The following is a 19,310-nucleotide window of genomic DNA, read 5'->3' as shown; positions in this document are numbered from 1 at the left end:
AAATCACAGTTGGTCAATGCATTTGTTTCATTGTGGTTCTCTTGCATTCGAACTACGTTTGACCTGATTCCCATGGTGGGATACGTAGGCAACTCTACATGGGTCCGGTCACATTTTCTGCAATGTTATTGCATCATTTTGTCCAATAATTTCAGCCAAGTGTTGGTTTGTTTATTTTAGTTCAGCTGCAGCTACAAGAGACAGGTAAGCAATTTGGTGTCTACGTCTTTGTCTTGAGTTTCTTTGAAACTCTAGACAAAGAGGGGCAAGCTGTAGACACCAAATTTTTGTCAATTTTTAATATTTTCTCAGGATTTTTCTATTTAATAAGTTATTTATTTTCTTGTATTTTAATGTGCATTTTCTCATTTTTGCAGGTTTGCTTTACGAAAAGAAAAAAAAAACAACAAAACAACAAAAATCAAAAAATCAAAAAATCAAAAAATCATTTTGATCATTTTGTTTCACCAAATTAACTATTAACCCATTTCACACTCAATGGCCATGGACTTGTCTTTTCATTAGTTGAGAAATCATCATTTTGGCAAATTGAGGACACAAGCTCCACTTTCTTTCCCAATAGACATCTCTCGGCTCTCTCCAGCAAAAAAAAAAAAAAAAGAAGAAAAAAAAAAATACTTCCTCAATCTCCCTCTCTCGGCTAGCTCTTAACAGACGAGAACAAAAACCAAAAAAAAGGAAAAAAATACTTCCTCAATCTCCTCTCTCGGCTCTCACGGACAGAGGACAAGAAAAAAAAAAAAAAAAGAAGACTCCACCTTTTTGGCTCAATTTGCTCTCTCGGCTCTCTCCCTCATCAGATAAGAGGAACAAAAAAAAAAAGGGCTCCCTCTACACATTTTCTTCCACAAAATCCAAACACAAAGAAGGGAAAAGGCAGCTATCGGTCAAGGCTTGGAAATTTCATCAAAACTTCAACCGAAAGATTTTCATATTTATTGAGGTATACTTTTAGTTTTTTTGTCATATTAAATCAATGCTTCATTGCTTAGTTTTCTTTCGTTTCTGCTGGCTGCCTTGCATTGTCGTTGTTGTATTGTTAAAAATTGGGAAATGGCCTGAGTCAGTTTTAGGAAAAGGAAATGTTTATTATGTATGCATATTAACTGTTTGGTAAAATGCCGAAAACGGAAAAATGGATTAAAAAGCTGAACATTGTGCATGTTGTTGTCAAAACGGATGACCGTTAGCTAGCACCAATATCTGAAAATGTTGGGTTATTTAAGTATTTTGAAGTTTTGAGCCTTTAAAGGCATTGAAATATTTTCTTTATTTTTGGGGCTGTTTTGATTTAATGCATTCTTTTGTTGTTGTTTACTTGTCAAACTAAGATCATAGTTGTATTGTAAAAGTCATAGGGAGGGTTTTGGCATAATTTTTATGATTTTTGGTGAAGATGTGAGGGTTTTAAAAAATAAAAATGAACTGATTTCTTGGCATTTTGGCCACTTTTGGGTCATTTTCTGTAAAAACTAAGTCCAAAAATGGAGTATGTGCGAAAAATCGAGTGAGGGGGTGTATTTTGAGGATTTTTGGTGACCGGAGAGGTCGGCGGCGGCGGCGGCGCCACCGGCAGCCGCCATGGCCACCAGCTGAAGTTTTCTTCAGCTGGCCGAACAAGAAGAAGAGGAAACGGAAGGGGAGAAGGAGAAAGAAAAGAAAGAAAAGAAAGAAAAGAAAAGAAAGAAAGAAAAAAAGGGAATTGGGCTAATGTTTATTTTTCTAATGGGCCAAGAGTTAGTTTTGGTTGGGTTTTGGAGTTGGGTTCTGGTTTATTTTCTTTTGGGTTTCTGTTGGGCTAAGAGATTGGAGCCCATATATTTTGATCGGGTTTGAGTGATAAAAGACGGGCTGGCCTGTGTGTTTGGTCTTGGATTTTCGGCTGGGCTTAGGTATTATCCAGCCCAAATAAATAAAAATAACGGCCCGATGGCCTTTCTTCTCCCAAATCAGAAACCGAATTTTGCATTTTGGCCCCTGATCTTTGGAGTAGTTTTACTGCAGCCCAGAACATTTTAAATTTCTTTCATGTAGGTCCTTATAGTAATTTCACTTTGGTCCCTAAATTTTATCTTTTATTTGATTTTGACCTCTGAACTTTGGAAAAATACAATTTTTATCCCCAAAAGTTTTTCAATCTTTGCAATTCAGTCCCTGGTGAATTTTGACTCTCTTTATTATGATTGTTTCTTTTCTTTAATAGCTAATTATGCTACTTTTGAATATACTTAACTTGGAATTTTTAGATTTGCTTGAATTTCTTTACGTCTAACATATTAGTGTGAATTTAATACTTGTATTATTATTTTCTTTTTTTCAATTAAATTGGTGCCATGATCCTTTTGTTCATTGTGAGTATAATTAGGATAATTTGACTCCACTTAGTCACCACTTCAAACGGGAGGTACTCCTATTTTATTATTTCAATGTCAATTACGTGCTCTTATGTGCTCCTATGTGTTCCTATGTGTTTATATATTTTTATATGCTTTATTTATTTGATTTAAATATTCATTCAAATTTTCTTATATATGTTTTAGTTAATTTTTTTTAATGATTCGAGAGGCATTTAAATACCTCAAAAATGTAATAGATAAGATAATTTGATTTGTTTTATTATATTTTTCCCTCCTAGATTGTAGTTAGGCGCTCCCCGATGTAATAGATAGGTTGCGTGTTTATGTGGCTTATGTGTTATGTGTTTTATCCGCTTTTCTTAGGATTTTGGCATCTAGATATTATGCTTACGTGTTATGTGTTACGTGCTCTTATGTGTTTATTTGTTTTAATTTATACTTTATTTGCTTCACTATGAATTGCCAATGCATGGCGTCACCACACTAGTCCAACGCTAGTTGTGGTTTCTCCCTCCGCTTACTTGCTAGTCCAACGCTAGTAAGGATTTTTAGAAATGGGTTAGTCCAACGCTAGACCCTTTAGGTTATCTTGCGCTAGATTCATCTTTGTGTGCTATTCACTACATTTTCATGCATATTTTCATTTTTAGGATCTTTTCTCATTTGCATGATATTTCCTATTATATTATCCCTTACCCTCTATAGGTACTAATCATGTCATTTAGAATTGCATCTCATTTAAGCTAGTTCATTTGCTTGTTCATGTTAGGATAATTATTTTTCAAACATGGGAAATGGGTGATTATAACTTTTTAGTTCAAATACCCCATTAATCCTTGTATAAGAAAACTAAGTCACGAGTTTTTGTCTCCCGTACCCTTTATGTTGCATTCTCTTTTTCTTTGATCACATATATATATGTATATAATTTAATTTCTTTTTTTATTTTTATTTCATCATTTGCATACTCGTGACACTTTCAAGGAATCATTTTGGCCTTCGCAATTAATGCGATTGGTTCAATTAAATCCTTGAATGAACATTTTGTTCCTTTCGGTATTTTTATAAATTTAAGATTTGCATCCATGTAGAAAACCTCCAAAATGTGATAAAATTAAAGGTTAGATTAGGAAAATTTTGACTAAACCTCGCAACTAGCTTAGACTAGGTTGAAAGGGTGCCTTAGGTTTGAGTTAATCGAACCTTTGCTTTCCCTTTCTTCAACCGTGACTCCCGAATCCATTTTCTCTTGTTTTCAAAGACCTGGAGTTGTCAAAAAGGGTTTCATTTTGTTTTACTTTATTTTTTTGGGTGACTTGGTACACCAAAACTCCATACCAAGTGGCGACTCCTATTTTTTCTTAAAAACCCTTTTAGACTAAATTTTGGACCCAAATTGTCGCATTCTTTTAAGTCCCATTCTAGGTCCTTTTTCATTTATTATTAATAAATCACATCCTTTTTATAAACACTTTCTTTTCCATCGCGAAAAAATGGGGCGCGACAACTTGGCGACTCCACTGGGGACGTAAGAGAGTCCAAGCACTTGGTTTAGTCGTCTTTTCTCTTTTTAACCCTTATATTTATCATATTTGGATGTTTTAGGTTGCATTTTTCTCTTTTAGGATATTTTGCATTTCACCCTCGTATTCGTTTATCGTTCCTCGTATATGTGATGAATGATTTATTTATTTACTTTTATTTATTTACTTATATGTATCGCGCTTTGCATTTGGGGGTGGGGAATTTTACCCTAGAGCTTCGCATTGGTTCTCGATCCCTCCCCTCCAAAATGAGCACTGGCATACGTGCATACGTTTTATTTTTTATTCCTTATTTATTTTTCTTTTAGTGGCTTGTCACGCCACTCCACCCTATTAGGATTTTAGGCGACCCACTTGGACATGTGATCGTATCACGACGTGTGCGTAGCATGATCCGAGGGGTCACTCGATCTTCCGCTTTAAACTTTAGGTTGATGACCTATTAGTTTTTAGTCGAAGGTTGAGAATTCTTTTTAGATTCGCCCAGACGGGTAGCCGTAACACGACGTGTGCGTAGCAACGTCTGGGGAATCGCTCGAGCCACCGACAAGGAACCTTGGGAGTGATGACCCTTGGTTTCCAAGTCTGAAGGCTCGGGGACCTAAAACCTATCGAGTCTAGATGCATTAGTGAACCCTAACCTCATGCATCCATTTTAGCTTGCCTAGGGTAGAGTCGACCTTACCCTATTAGGGACACTATTCACGAGGGGAGGGGTCCAATCCCTTTCCTCTTTTTATTGCTTTATTTCCTTGTGTTGATTTCGTTGCTACAATGTGTTATGTGTATTTATCTGTCTAAACTAACTTTTCTTGGTTTTTGTGTCTTCATTGCATTCATAAGTCCTAGAAAATAAGAGTCCTGGCATGGTACTCTCTAGGAGCCTACCCTATTTGATGTGACACGTTTAAATTCAATGTTTCGCATTTGCAGCATGAATACATTTCATTTTAGGCTTACCCCGGCATTTAAATGGGGTACTTTTAGATCATATGTCAATTATTTCATTGCATATTTAATCGCTTTAATAAACTGGCATCATACATTAACTTTAGAGGGAATGCCGCATAGGGGATCCCGCGTTAGGAATAAGCCGCTTTGTGTCTCGGATATGTAATCCAATGAGACTTACACGTTTATATTTTTTGTACCATCCAAAGGGGTAGTGCACAAGGTAAGGTAGGATTCGATCCCTTCCGTGTGACGGCATTGAGAATGATGGAACAGTTTTTACGCATTAGAATATGAGCCTTTAATAATCACTTTTTGGCCATTTTATCAAAATTGGTAAAAATTCCTTGTGTAACGGACATTAAGTTGAAGAAATTCACAAATTCCTCATTGTTGAGATGATAAGTATGTTAAGGTCGAATCTTGATTTTCGAAGGCTCATAGACTAATGAATCACAATGAATTTTTTGAAACTATCAATGAGCTGACAATTCCATCGATTTTGATAAATCATCAATTTCATTCATTCCATTTTTACATCTAAGATGATTGAATCGATTTTTTATAGATCATTCGATCCATACAATTTTGCTCATTTTTTTAATTTCATTTTCATTCAATTTCATTTTGAAATAAATCATTAATTTCATTCAATTCATTTGATCAATTTACCCCTTTTTAGGGTGATCCAGCCAATTTTTGAATAAATCCTCAATTTCATTCAATGCATTTGATCTGTTCATTCGATTTTAGGATAATTCAGTCAATTTTGAATAAATCGTCAGTTTCATCCAATCAATTTTACCAGTTTATTCATTTTTTAGGACAATCCAACCAATTTTTGAATAAATCCTCAATTTCATTCAATCCATTTGATCCGTTCATTTACTTTTAGGATAATTCAGTCAATTTTGAATAAACCGTCAATTCCATCCAATCCATTATTTTTTTTTAGGATAATTAAGTCAATTTTTTTTAAATAAATTTTCAATTTCATCCAATTCATTTGATCAGTTTTATTCGCTTTTAGGATAATCTAATCAATTTTTGAACTAATAATCAATTTCATTCGATCCATTTGGCCCGTTTATTCTTTTTTTAAAAAAAAAAAAGTTTTGATCTATGGTTTACCGAATAAACTAGTCGAGACATTTCAATTCTTTCAAAAATAAGCTTTTCACACTAAATTGATTTTTAATATCACTTTATATGTCAATCAAAGCATTCAACCCATTCGGACTTTGTCCTCATTTTGTTAGGACAAATTGTCTCTTGTCACTCCAATTATTCAATTTTTTCAAAATTGTCTTTTATTCGAATCTCAATAAGTCGATCGGATCCATCAGGTATTGTATGATGCCTACCCCTAAGGATTGCATTTTCCATGCTAGACCAACCCTTGGCATAAAAGGGCTCACCCATAGGACATGCATATCGATTTTGCAATTTTGCTTACTGACTCTGGGTATTTTGCTTTTATTTTTTTCCCCTCCCCTGCATTTATAAAAGTTGTTTTAACAAGGTAAAAAAATATTTTTTCCTACATCTGATAATATTTTTGGGTCTAATAAATTTTGAAAAATTACAAGTGTTACTTGATTCTTGGGCAGATCCTACAATGTGAAAAAAAATTAAAAAAAAATAAATGAAAAATCCATTTGAAAATGCTAGTGTAAAGCATCTCAAAAATCTCTTGATTCATTGTTTCTAATACATTTTGTCTCAAAAGATAGAAAGAGAAAGTGTGTATATATTTGAAAGTGTATTCTTTAGAGATTTTTATTTTCTCACATGTATTATATTTGAGAAAAAATTTTCAAACATTTGAATAATAAATTTTTTATTTAGACAGCTATTGTTTTGTATATATTCATTCTTTATTTGCTCATTGGGAAATTTCATGATAGATTTTAAGAAATAAGGCTAAATTGAATTTTTTCGACCTCTTGTTCGAAATTCATGAGTGTATGTCCAATTCCCAAAATTCTTTGCATACACTAGATATGTGGCCTAAACTATTCAATGAGGATAGTCGGAAATAAAAGGGGGTCATTCAAATTTGATAGCTTGTCGTAAAAGATCAACCCCAACACTTTTCATTTTCATTTTTTTGTCCACTTCTATTGAACCTCCAAGATCAGTCGCATTGGTTGACTAGCTTCAAAGTGAGACAATTTTTTTTTACCGTGAAAATGTCCTGGGTGTCTAATCAGATTCAATCCACATCTGAGTGAAAGCAAAAATGCACATTACTTCTTATTTTGGGAATTTGGGATGATGCTTTAGGCTTTCATTTCTCTATCCATATAGTTTTTATCATTCAGTCTCCTTTTTGAACCATCGCAAGCACCATTTTGTTTCAAATAAGAGCCTTGGTGATCATAACCCTACATTGATGAAATTTTCAAATGTCAAAAGGAAATGGATTTTCCCAATGGGCTATTTTTTACTTTGGTTGTCATGAGAAATAAGAATGATACTTTGGCTATCGTTTCTACTATCTACACACTATCCATCCTTTGCATCCTCGTTTGAGCCTAAATTGGTGGTTCGTTTCAAAAGCACTTATGATCGCACCCCCGCACTAGGGAAGAAGATTTGAGAATTGAAAAAATGGCAAAGATGCTCAAAATTTTTGAAAGGGACATCAAATAAAGAAAACGAGTGAAAAAAAAAGAAGAAAGAATTACAAGTTGGGAGATTTTGACTCTACCATTGATATTTTGATATTCAATATCGAAAAGAAAGAGGGGCCATATATACTCCAAATTAGGGAGTTTTCAATTTTATCATTGACATTGGGATATCAGTATTGGTAAAAAAAAAAAAAGAGAGAGAGAAAAGAAAATTGTGAAAAAAATGAAAAATGATGAAAAAAAAAGAAAGAAAAATGTGAAGACATCCAATGCTGCATTCCCCTTAGTGATTGTTGAAGAAAAAAGAGGATTGATAAGAAAAAGGGAGTCAAAAGGGGGTCCCGGATTTTAAATCCAAAATTGGGGCAATTTTTGGGAAAGAAGGCGATCTTAAGTGCATTGTCCTTGAAAGTTTTTTTAGCTATCGTTGTTAAACTACGTTACAAGCTCATAAAGTCCATTGCTGACTTATCTTTCATGACAATTTGAAGTGAAAATCTTGCTTCTAAGGAATCTACCAATCACTCATGATCATAAGGTCATAGCCTGTTTTTATATGTTTAACTATCGTTTCTACCCATATATTACAAGCCTATACAGCTTATATGTTGACTGAATTTTCTCAAGAAATAAGAGTGATAAACTATTTGCTTTCACCAAGATGTGATATTGAATGTGCTAGATACAATTTGAAAAAAAAAAAAAAACAGATCCTGACATACCATTCCCCTGAGCCATCTCAAAATCCTGAATAATATCCATTTGATTGGTCCTAAAAGATGAGCTTATAAGAAAAGTGATCCTTTTCCCTCAACACCGATCCCAAAATGAGGAAGAGATCTTTTACAATTTGGTCTTATTTTGAGGGATTTATCATGGAATCTTCTACATGAGTTTGGATATGACATTTAATTTTTTCATTTGAAAAATGTAGTTTCTATTCACATTGTATGTGATTATTTTGCAACTAAAATAAGCCCAAATTGGGGCAAATTTTTTGTAATATATTTGTGAGACTTCACCAAATAAGTTCAAATTGGGGCAAAAGTTTTATAATACATTTGTAGGGTATGTCCAAGATCAAGTATATATTTTTTAAAATCTTGATAAGTCAATACTTTGCATGAATCTTAATTGTTACATCATTGCAAAAAAACAAAAAAACAAAAAACAAAAAACAAAAAAAAATAAAAAAAATTCAAGTGCTTTGAAAAATTCCCCTTATGCAGGTGTTTATGGTTGAGATCGAGGAACAAGTGCAATTCAAAACTTGCAAATTTGGAGATTAATCACGAATAAAAATGGAGCAATAATGCTACATTGCAAAGTGGAGGATCGGCTATTTTCTCAAAACGAGTACATACTTCAGCAACCAACTTGAAAAAAAAAAAAGAAAAGAAAAATGGGGAATGGAAAGAGAAAAGAAAAATAAAAAAACAAAAGAGAAAACGAGGGGGGAATAAAATAAAAGAGAAAAGAAAAGAAAGGGGGAATGAAAAAAAAAAGAGAGAAAAAAAAAGGGGAATGAGAAAAAAAAAAGAGAGAATAGTAAAAAAAAAGAAAAGGAGGAAAAAAATGAAAAGAAAAAAAAAAGAAAAAACGAAAAAAGAAAGAAAAAGAAAAAAAAAGGATTAAAAAAAAAGAAAAAGAAAAAGAGAGTTTTCCCTTCGATTTTGCAAATTTTGCAATTGAACTCTGGGAGCATTTCATTGGAGATTACATTTCTAAGTTGGGGTAACACCTTGCCCTCTTATATTGAAATGGAAATGGTAATACATGCCGAAACCGAGATCCCGTCCTTGCACATTTTGACAAAGGCTCAGGCAGAAGAAATCGAATGGATTAAGGAGTACAATGAGTTGCTGTCTCTAATTGATGAAAAAGAAGTTGAATGTTTGTCATGGACAATGCTATCATCAAAGGATGGTTCATTAGTTATGACAAGAAAGACAAATCTCGCTTATTTGAAGTGAGGGATAAGGTTTTGAAGTAAATTCTTCCGATTCAAGAGGAGGTTAAAGAAAAGTTTGCTCCAACTTGGCAAGGGCCATTTATTGTTCAAAGAGTGCTATCCGGAGGAACACCCATTCTCACAGAACTGGATGGACAGGTTTTTCCTCTGCCAATCAATTCAAACATGTGTAAGAAATTCTTTATCTGATTATGTGATTTTTCTTTTTGAGATACCATCTAGGGTGGATTAAAGGCGAACCTTCTTCTTTTCTCTTTGAATATCTTACCCTTGATTTTTTCCTTTGAACCTTTAAAATAACTTAATAATTCTTTTTGATAGCCCCTTAAAGATTGCAAATCCCACACCGGGGCAAATTTTATCTCCTATTTGTCATAAAAAAAAAGAGAAGGAAAATGAAAAGGAAAAAAGATTCAAAAGCCAAACTGGGGCAATTTTTTCAGTTTTAATACCCTCATACTGGGGCAAATATTGATAGAACATGATCTTAGGGTTTTTGAAACCTCTTTGAGGATTTTGCTCTCAAGCCTTAACATTTCTTCCACACCCCACCTGACCCCATCATAAAAAAATCATGAAGCCCCGACCTCCGCCTTAGTAGTATCTCTAACAAACATCACTTAATCAAATGGCAAATGATGTCAATACACCTTCACCAATTTTGCATGGGAAGGATTGTCGCACTGATGCCATTATTTCTTAAAACATATTCTTGAGTTGATAAAGGTTGTTGACAAAATATGTTCATTGAGTGAAAACCCGAATGGGTGTCTTTTCAAAAAGAAAAAAAAATGAAAAAAAGAAAAAAAAGAAAAAAAGAAGAAATAGAAAAAGGAAAAGAAAATGGGGGTGACCTTAGGAAAAATCCGAAATGCTAAGGTCATCAATGTAAGGTTTTGGAGCACAAGAGAATCATGAACGAAGAGCAGAGTGTTGAAACTTGAAACGGACATTCCTTCAAATCTGGTCATTAGAAAGAGTTGATTTGGGATACAAAGGGAAGTATGACTGACTGATGCTAAAAAACTGAGAAGATTCAACACAAGTTGCAGCACAACTCTTGGGGAGCAGTTTTGACATCAAAAGATCATGCTTACATGGTTCTCAAGGCCAAAGGAATCACAAGGGATCACATGGGTGGTGGCATTATGTGATCACTTTTTTTTTTGTCCTTTCGAAAGCATGAAAAATGTGGTTTTTGTTAAACATGATTTACGCTGGAGCAAATAGCAAAAGGAGTGAGCTCCAATTTTGGTAATGCATTCTAAATCGGTTTTGTGAAAGAAAAAAAAGTGAAAAAAGAAAAAGAGCCTTTTAAAATCGAGAGGATAGTGACATATGTATGTACCTCTCGAATCTCTTGAAGGGAGAATTGTCATTGGTATTCTTCTAGTTTTAAAATTCGTCGCTCTGGACTTTTTCAACAAAAAAAAAAAAAAAGTGTGTTTCTTTCATTTTTTCTAAAAAAATAAAAAAAAAAAGATTGCAAATCCACCAACTTGAGCAGCGTGCATTTAAGCCTTTCAGTTAGATAGTATAGGACTTGCGTTTTCGTTTCTTTCAGTATTTCATTGGGCCCGGGTGAATCCCACCAATCTGTTATTTTAAAAAAAAAAAATCAAAAAAATCAAAAAAAAAAAAAAAAAAAATCAAAAATCAAATCAAAATCAATCAAGAAGATCCAATTTAATTTCCTGTTGGAGCGTAATCGCGTCCCTCCACGCATCTTTTTCTAAAAAATCAAATTTAAATTCTTGTTGGTGAGTCTCAGCGTCCACCGCGCACCCTTCTATATCCCTTCTTGACAATTTAATTTTCTGTTGGAGCGTAATCGCGTCCCTCCACGCATCTTTTTCTAAAATACAAATTTAATTTCCTGTTGGAGCGTAATCGCGTCCCTCCGCGCATCAATTTAATTTCCTGTTGGTGAGTCTCAGCGTCCACCGCGCACCCTTCTACCTCCCATTCTTGATCAATTTAATTTTCTGTTGGTGAGTCTCAGCGTCCACCGCGCACCCTTCTACCTCCCATTCTTGACAAATTTAAATTCCTGTTGGAGCGTAATCGCGTCCCTCCGCGCATCAATTTAATTTCCTGTTGGTGAGTCTCAGCGTCCACCGCGCACCCTTCTACCTCCCATTCTTGATCAATTTAATTTCCTGTTGGTGAGTCTCAACGTCCACCGCGCACCCTTCTACCTCCCATTCTTGACAAATTTAAATTCCTGATTGAAGCATAATCGCGTCCCTCCACGCATCTTTTTCTAAAAAATCAAATTCTTCTACCTCCCATTCTTGATCAATTTAATTTCCTGTTGGTGAGTCTCAGCGTCCACCGCGCACCCTTCTACCTCCCATTCTTGACAAATTTAAATTCCTGATTGAAGCATAATCGCGTCCCTCCGCGCATCAATTTAATTTCCTGTTGGTGAGTCTCAGCGTCCACCGCGCACCCTTCTACCTCCCATTCTTGATCAATTTAATTTCCTGTTGGTGAATCTCAGCGTCCACCGCGCACCCTTCTACCTCCCATTCTTGACAAATTTAAATTCCTGATTGAAGTGTAACCGCGTCCCTCCGCGCATCTTTTTCTAGTTATGAAAGTTACTTTTCTTGACTGTTTTGACTAATAATTGTTGTGCTTTCTCATTCATTTGGTGTTTCATGTTTAGAAGTTCTGAGAGCTCAGACTTTTTCGATTTTGCAAAAATCACAGTTGGTCAATGCATTTGTTTCATTGTGGTTCTCTTGCATTCGAACTACGTTTGACCTGATTCCCATGGTGGGATACGTAGGCAACTCTACATGGGTCCGGTCACATTTTCTGCAATGTTATTGCATCATTTTGTCCAATAATTTCAGCCAAGTGTTGGTTTGTTTATTTTAGTTCAGCTGCAGCTACAAGAGACAGGTAAGCAATTTGGTGTCTACGTCTTTGTCTTGAGTTTCTTTGAAACTCTAGACAAAGAGGGGCAAGCTGTAGACACCAAATTTTTGTCAATTTTTAATATTTTCTCAGGATTTTTCTATTTAATAAGTTATTTATTTTCTTGTATTTTAATGTGCATTTTCTCATTTTTGCAGGTTTGCTTTACGAAAAGAAAAAAAAAACAACAAAACAACAAAAATCAAAAAATCAAAAAATCAAAAAATCATTTTGATCATTTTGTTTCACCAAATTAACTATTAACCCATTTCACACTCAATGGCCATGGACTTGTCTTTTCATTAGTTGAGAAATCATCATTTTGGCAAATTGAGGACACAAGCTCCACTTTCTTTCCCAATAGACATCTCTCGGCTCTCTCCAGCAAAAAAAAAAAAAAAAGAAGAAAAAAAAAATACTTCCTCAATCTCCCTCTCTCGGCTAGCTCTTAACAGACGAGAACAAAAACCAAAAAAAAGGAAAAAAATACTTCCTCAATCTCCTCTCTCGGCTCTCACGGACAGAGGACAAGAAAAAAAAAAAAAAAGAAGACTCCACCTTTTTGGCTCAATTTGCTCTCTCGGCTCTCTCCCTCATCAGATAAGAGGAACAAAAAAAAAAAGGGCTCCCTCTACACATTTTCTTCCACAAAATCCAAACACAAAGAAGGGAAAAGGCAGCTATCGGTCAAGGCTTGGAAATTTCATCAAAACTTCAACCGAAAGATTTTCATATTTATTGAGGTATACTTTTAGTTTTTTTGTCATATTAAATCAATGCTTCATTGCTTAGTTTTCTTTCGTTTCTGCTGGCTGCCTTGCATTGTCGTTGTTGTATTGTTAAAAATTGGGAAATGGCCTGAGTCAGTTTTAGGAAAAGGAAATGTTTATTATGTATGCATATTAACTGTTTGGTAAAATGCCGAAAACGGAAAAATGGATTAAAAAGCTGAACATTGTGCATGTTGTTGTCAAAACGGATGACCGTTAGCTAGCACCAATATCTGAAAATGTTGGGTTATTTAAGTATTTTGAAGTTTTGAGCCTTTAAAGGCATTGAAATATTTTCTTTATTTTTGGGGCTGTTTTGATTTAATGCATTCTTTTGTTGTTGTTTACTTGTCAAACTAAGATCATAGTTGTATTGTAAAAGTCATAGGGAGGGTTTTGGCATAATTTTTATGATTTTTGGTGAAGATGTGAGGGTTTTAAAAAATAAAAATGAACTGATTTCTTGGCATTTTGGCCACTTTTGGGTCATTTTCTGTAAAAACTAAGTCCAAAAATGGAGTATGTGCGAAAAATCGAGTGAGGGGGTGTATTTTGAGGATTTTTGGTGACCGGAGAGGTCGGCGGCGGCGGCGGCGCCACCGGCAGCCGCCATGGCCACCAGCTGAAGTTTTCTTCAGCTGGCCGAACAAGAAGAAGAGGAAACGGAAGGGGAGAAGGAGAAAGAAAAGAAAGAAAAGAAAGAAAAGAAAAGAAAGAAAGAAAAAAAGGGAATTGGGCTAATGTTTATTTTTCTAATGGGCCAAGAGTTAGTTTTGGTTGGGTTTTGGAGTTGGGTTCTGGTTTATTTTCTTTTGGGTTTCTGTTGGGCTAAGAGATTGGAGCCCATATATTTTGATCGGGTTTGAGTGATAAAAGACGGGCTGGCCTGTGTGTTTGGTCTTGGATTTTCGGCTGGGCTTAGGTATTATCCAGCCCAAATAAATAAAAATAACGGCCCGATGGCCTTTCTTCTCCCAAATCAGAAACCGAATTTTGCATTTTGGCCCCTGATCTTTGGAGTAGTTTTACTGCAGCCCAGAACATTTTAAATTTCTTTCATGTAGGTCCTTATAGTAATTTCACTTTGGTCCCTAAATTTTATCTTTTATTTGATTTTGACCTCTGAACTTTGGAAAAATACAATTTTTATCCCCAAAAGTTTTTCAATCTTTGCAATTCAGTCCCTGGTGAATTTTGACTCTCTTTATTATGATTGTTTCTTTTCTTTAATAGCTAATTATGCTACTTTTGAATATACTTAACTTGGAATTTTTAGATTTGCTTGAATTTCTTTACGTCTAACATATTAGTGTGAATTTAATACTTGTATTATTATTTTCTATTTTTCAATTAAATTGGTGCCATGATCCTTTTGTTCATTGTGAGTATAATTAGGATAATTTGACTCCACTTAGTCACCACTTCAAACGGGAGGTACTCCTATTTTATTATTTCAATGTCAATTACGTGCTCTTATGTGCTCCTATGTGTTCCTATGTGTTTATATATTTTTATATGCTTTATTTATTTGATTTAAATATTCATTCAAATTTTCTTATATATGTTTTAGTTAATTTTTTTTAATGATTCGAGAGGCATTTAAATACCTCAAAAATGTAATAGATAAGATAATTTGATTTGTTTTATTATATTTTTCCCTCCTAGATTGTAGTTAGGCGCTCCCCGATGTAATAGATAGGTTGCGTGTTTATGTGGCTTATGTGTTATGTGTTTTATCCGCTTTTCTTAGGATTTTGGCATCTAGATATTATGCTTACGTGTTATGTGTTACGTGCTCTTATGTGTTTATTTGTTTTAATTTATACTTTATTTGCTTCACTATGAATTGCCAATGCATGGCGTCACCACACTAGTCCAACGCTAGTTGTGGTTTCTCCCTCCGCTTACTTGCTAGTCCAACGCTAGTAAGGATTTTTAGAAATGGGTTAGTCCAACGCTAGACCCTTTAGGTTATCTTGCGCTAGATTCATCTTTGTGTGCTATTCACTACATTTTCATGCATATTTTCATTTTTAGGATCTTTTCTCATTTGCATGATATTTCCTATTATATTATCCCTTACCCTCTATAGGTACTAATCATGTCATTTAGAATTGCATCTCATTTAAGCTAGTTCATTTGCTTGTTCATGTTAGGATAATTATTTTTCAAACATGGGAAATGGGTGATTATAACTTTTTAGTTCAAATACCCCATTAATCCTTGTATAAGAAAACTAAGTCACGAGTTTTTGTCTCCCGTACCCTTTATGTTGCATTCTCTTTTTCTTTGATCACATATATATATGTATATAATTTAATTTCTTTTTTTATTTTTATTTCATCATTTGCATACTCGTGACACTTTCAAGGAATCATTTTGGCCTTCGCAATTAATGCGATTGGTTCAATTAAATCCTTGAATGAACATTTTGTTCCTTTCGGTATTTTTATAAATTTAAGATTTGCATCCATGTAGAAAACCTCCAAAATGTGATAAAATTAAAGGTTAGATTAGGAAAATTTTGACTAAACCTCGCAACTAGCTTAGACTAGGTTGAAAGGGTGCCTTAGGTTTGAGTTAATCGAACCTTTGCCTTCCCTTTCTTCAACCGTGACTCCCGAATCCATTTTCTCTTGTTTTCAAAGACCTGGAGTTGTCAAAAAGGGTTTCATTTTGTTTTACTTTATTTTTTTGGGTGACTTGGTACACCAAAACTCCATACTAAGTGGCGACTCCTATTTTTTCTTAAAAACCCTTTTAGACTAAATTTTGGACCCAAATTGTCGCATTCTTTTAAGTCCAATTCTAGGTCCTTTTTCATTTATTATTAATAAATCACATCCTTTTTATAAACACTTTCTTTTCCATCGCGAAAAAATGGGGCGCGACATATACATATGTGTGTGTCTATATATATATTTATCTGTATGTGTGTATTTTTGTATATATATACATATATCCATGGATTACAGTCCTCGATATATACATACATCGAGGACTGTAATCCATGTATATATACAGACACACACATATATATTCCATGCCTCGATGACTTTCATGTCCGTATACAGATTCTACCACCCTGAGCAAGGATTCTAATCACATTCCATCATGTGCACTAGATCTTTGTTGTTTTTTCGCTTCTAATGTTTTGTTTCTGCAGCATAACTAGAAAATATGGAATTCCTCCCTGGTATCTACTATCCACTTAACCACTTTGATCGTTAAAAACCTTCTGATGATATCTGCTTTTCCACTTCGATTAGGATCACATTCCTAGATCACCGTAGTCAGTATGTCATGATCTGACAAAATACAATAGTTTACCAGGTTCTTGGAGTACCATGTTATTTTTGTTTGTAGGTTAATACCTGCAAACAAACCGAGTCGAGTCAAACTTTATCCTAATCGAGTCGACTCTTTGACTCAATTTTACCAACTTCAAAGTCAAACTCAAGTTTGAGCTTGATTAACTTTCAATATAAAACTCAAGTTCGAGCTCGATCTCAACCTCGAGCCTGCTCGAACTTAAAAAAATTAAAAAGTGAATAAAATAATCAATTTTTTAAATAAATAATAAAATATTAGAGATATATATGTAATTTCACTATATATATATATATATAGTTATAAAATTTGAGTCGCTAATGAACTGAGTTTCTCCATGCTTGATTTGAGGTCGATAGCTCGATTTGGTCGACTCGAGCTCAGGTTGTTGACCAAGCTCGAGTTGAGTTTTGATTGAGTCGGTTCGTGAACGGCTAGATTTATTTGCAACCCTACTTTAGACTATAAAACATGTTCTTCATCCCTTTAAGCTTCAGTTATTTTTGTTTGATCAAGTTTTCATGGTCTTTAGCAGTATGCATGTTACGATTAAGTGAATTCTGAATGATATTTTATCCAGTTTAAATTGGTCATAGGGATATGGAATGACCGAGACAGGGGGAACAATTACACGGATGTTAGGGCCTGAGGAGTCAAACAAATGTGGACCTGCTGGTCGCTTGGATCAGAATAGAGAAGCCAAGATAGTAGATCCTCATAGCAAAGCGGCTTTGCCTCCTGGTCAGCCAGGTGAAATATGGCTACGGGGGCCTGCGGTCATGAAAGGTGAACATTCAGGGCGCCAATTTTGCCACCTAATTATGCTAAATGATAACATCCTTGAAGTAATCAAAGGCTGCGTTTTCAACCTAATGCTGCAAACTCAGGATGATAGGCAATTTCATGTAGAAAATGATGTTATAACACATCATTTGTTGATCTCATGTTTTTATGGATCCTTGGATAGATTTGTGTTTGTGGATTTCATCAGCGTTTATTTGCCCCTTGAATGGTGCATCCTAACTTCTTTTATGGTAAAATTACCTTCTTTCGATGCTGTTGTTGTCCTTTGCCATATATACGTTCCTTTGAATGATTGCTGTTGTCTCTCATGACGTTGTTTTCTATCTTCTGAATCATTACTATAGGAAGACAAAGTAAGTTTCAGGTGGCAAAAGTTCAAGGGAATGTCCTGGACTCGCATGGATTTTCATCGAGAATTAGAACATGATAAATGTGAACCTTAGCGTTGTCTTGTTGCTTTGATTGTGAAATGGAGAATAATAGGGGGTTATTTGCAGGTTGTGTTGGAGATCATCAAGCGACAGCTGAGACCTTGGATTTAGAGGGCTGGCTAAAGACAGGAGATCTCTGTTATTTTGACTCTTGATGGTTTCCTCTACATTGTTGACAGGCTAAAGGAACTCATCAAATATAAAGCGTATCAGGTGCACAACACACCCCTCAATCCAGTTCTTCCCTGTGAAACATTTCTATTTGCAGGTGCCATTCACAGCTCTGAAATGCATGTGGGCATGACATTATTCTACTGCAATTATGATTACTAGTCACTGTGCATGTAGTGTGTGTATATATATATATATATATATATATATATATTAAAGGATGCATGTAGTGTATTAAGGGCTTATTTGGATTCTGAGCTTTCACAAAAAAAAATTAACATATTTTTAATTATCTTTTTATCTCATATATATTATATTATTATTATATGTCTTTTTAATATAAAAATTCTAAATATTCGCAATTCGAACGGGCCTGATATTTTGAAAGTACCAAAAAGAAAAAATCAAAGGATGTAGAAAGGACTTTTGGCAAACCAATTCATCGTCATAATTGCACCCATAATTATTATAAAAAACAAAGTCCTGAAATCTTCAAATATAATATGTTGATCTTAACTCTATGATTAAAATTCTTAACAGTCAATAGGAGTTGAAATCTAAACTACTAGTAAATTTACCCCCCCCCCCCCCCCACCCGATGCACAAGATATAATATGTTCTTTTTTCAACCCGACCAAAACAATTTCCAAGAATATACTAACTCGTTATTTTTCTTCCTTTTTTTTACCATAAAAAAATAGAGAGATATTTTTCCTTGATGGCAACTGCAATGGAATTCCATCAATGGTCATTTGTGATAGCTACATGTTTCTAAACTCAGGCCAATTGGTCAACTTGTCGATTCCGTACACGGTCCGTTTGACTAGTCTGCCTCAATCGGGTGAATGAAATTCCTCCTGCCACCACGTTGGCCGCCGCCGCCTCCTCCAGTCCATTCCTCACTGCCACCGGCCACCGGCTACAGTATAGAACCCAAAACTTTTTCAGTATTCTAATATCCACTCGCACGTAATCATGAATTGAAAGAAAACCATAACCATTCACACCAAAAACACGTTTAAAAACGAATACTAAAGTAGTAATTTGACTGATATCTCAAGTAATTAAGCAGCTCTGGACTAGAAAGCTCTATGGATTCTCTCACAAAATACTCTAACTATATGATTAATTTGTTTATTGTTTACAAGACTCACAGTTAACAAAAAAAATTTCACTTACATTAAGAAATTTCGTAATACTTACTACAAAAAACACTCGAATCGTTGAAAATAATCTCACTATATTGAATCCCTTTAGACTTTTCTCAATCATTTGCTGCTACACGATTTTCAGCCATCTTAATAATAAAATTTCTTTTTTAATTAAAAAAAAAGAAGCAAAAGAAAAAGAACTATGCACCATCAAGGCTTGCTTTACTTTTCAAACAATGGCTCCTCT

At 34.6% G+C, this 19,310-nt stretch overlaps 1 long non-coding RNA gene across 1 annotated transcript; it reads left to right on the top strand.

Moving 5' to 3' along the window:
* The first annotated feature begins 3,604 nt into the window (after positions 1 to 3,604).
* On the top strand, positions 3,605 to 18,015 carry LOC140006007 (uncharacterized). The gene is made up of 3 exons (XR_011813565.1): positions 3,605 to 14,610; positions 17,103 to 17,292; positions 17,808 to 18,015. It is a non-coding gene; the product is annotated as an uncharacterized lncRNA (long non-coding RNA).
* The last annotated feature ends 1,295 nt before the right edge of the window (positions 18,016 to 19,310 follow it).

Source organism: Coffea arabica, chromosome 4e (assembly GCF_036785885.1).
Source record: "Coffea arabica cultivar ET-39 chromosome 4e, Coffea Arabica ET-39 HiFi, whole genome shotgun sequence".
Taxonomy (NCBI): domain Eukaryota; kingdom Viridiplantae; phylum Streptophyta; class Magnoliopsida; order Gentianales; family Rubiaceae; genus Coffea; species Coffea arabica.
Note: the sequence above shows the minus strand (reverse complement) of the source record. Positions and strands in the feature narration are given on the sequence as shown.